Source organism: Nannospalax galili, unplaced genomic scaffold (assembly GCF_000622305.1).
Source record: "Nannospalax galili isolate Female #2095 unplaced genomic scaffold, S.galili_v1.0 scaffold1009, whole genome shotgun sequence".
Lineage (NCBI taxonomy): Eukaryota > Metazoa > Chordata > Mammalia > Rodentia > Spalacidae > Nannospalax > Nannospalax galili.
In genome coordinates this window covers 713,529-714,419 of record NW_008360054.1, presented here as the reverse complement: position 1 = coordinate 714,419, position 891 = coordinate 713,529, and the positions used below count along the sequence as shown (strand labels likewise).

The 891-nt window shown below is 42.9% G+C and overlaps 1 protein-coding gene across 2 annotated transcripts in view; it reads right to left on the bottom strand.

The window, feature by feature from the left end:
• Cers4 (ceramide synthase 4) overlaps window positions 1-891 on the bottom strand; it is a 69,413-nt gene that overhangs the window by 38,486 nt on the left and 30,036 nt on the right. The window lies entirely within an intron of this gene.

The window sequence follows — 891 nt, the reverse complement described above, 5'->3', positions numbered from 1 at the left end:
CCCCCTTCTCCCTTCCCTTCCATCTTTCCCTTCGTGGACATCTTTCCCTTCCCAAGGGAAAGGTGCCCCGTGCGAAATAAATCTGTGTCCCACTGAGAAATCCATCTGTGCCTCGGTGCCTTCATCCATCTGCTCGTGCTCTCCATCCCCGCCGCTCGCTCCCGCCCATTCTCTACCTATCATTAAATACCCAAAAGCAAAGTGTAACCAAAGAGTAACGTCATCAGTATATTTTTCCATATAAAAAGTTAGACAATTATTTCTCATTGATGATTTTGTTCCTAATGAGAAAGTGCTGCTCAGATATAAGACTTCAAATCTTGGTCTGCAATACATCAGTGCCCACCAGTAGCTAAGGGAGACAACCAGCTATTGTTCTAAAATAATGGATAAATTTGTTTTCTCCCCCTATCTAGAGACCTTTGAGAGGGAACTGACAGATTCTAACCACTCCAACAGCTATCACAATACCTGAAAGCAATTCCTGAATCCATCACTCTCAGCCAACTCCTATTCTGAATTCTAGTAGCAGATCTAATTACACTAACATGAATCGGAGGACAACCAGTCGTCAAGTCCGGCCTTGGCAGACAAAAGAAAAATGATGAGGAACCCAATAGAGGGATGCTTTTGGAAGCTCTTGTCAAGAAATTCCAATGGACTCTGATATGAACATTTGAAATTTGCCCTGTTCTGTCTTTTTTCTAGTTCCCTGTCTAGAGCTTGTAATGCTAACTACTCTTGTCTTTACTTCTCCTTCACATCTCCTATTTACCAGTCAAGGACTTTCTTTTCTCCCTACAGATAAGAGTTATGCAATTTGAGAGTCATTTAGATAGACTCACTGAAGGGGTACCCCAATTGCCTCACCCTGCATCCCTGTTCAGCATG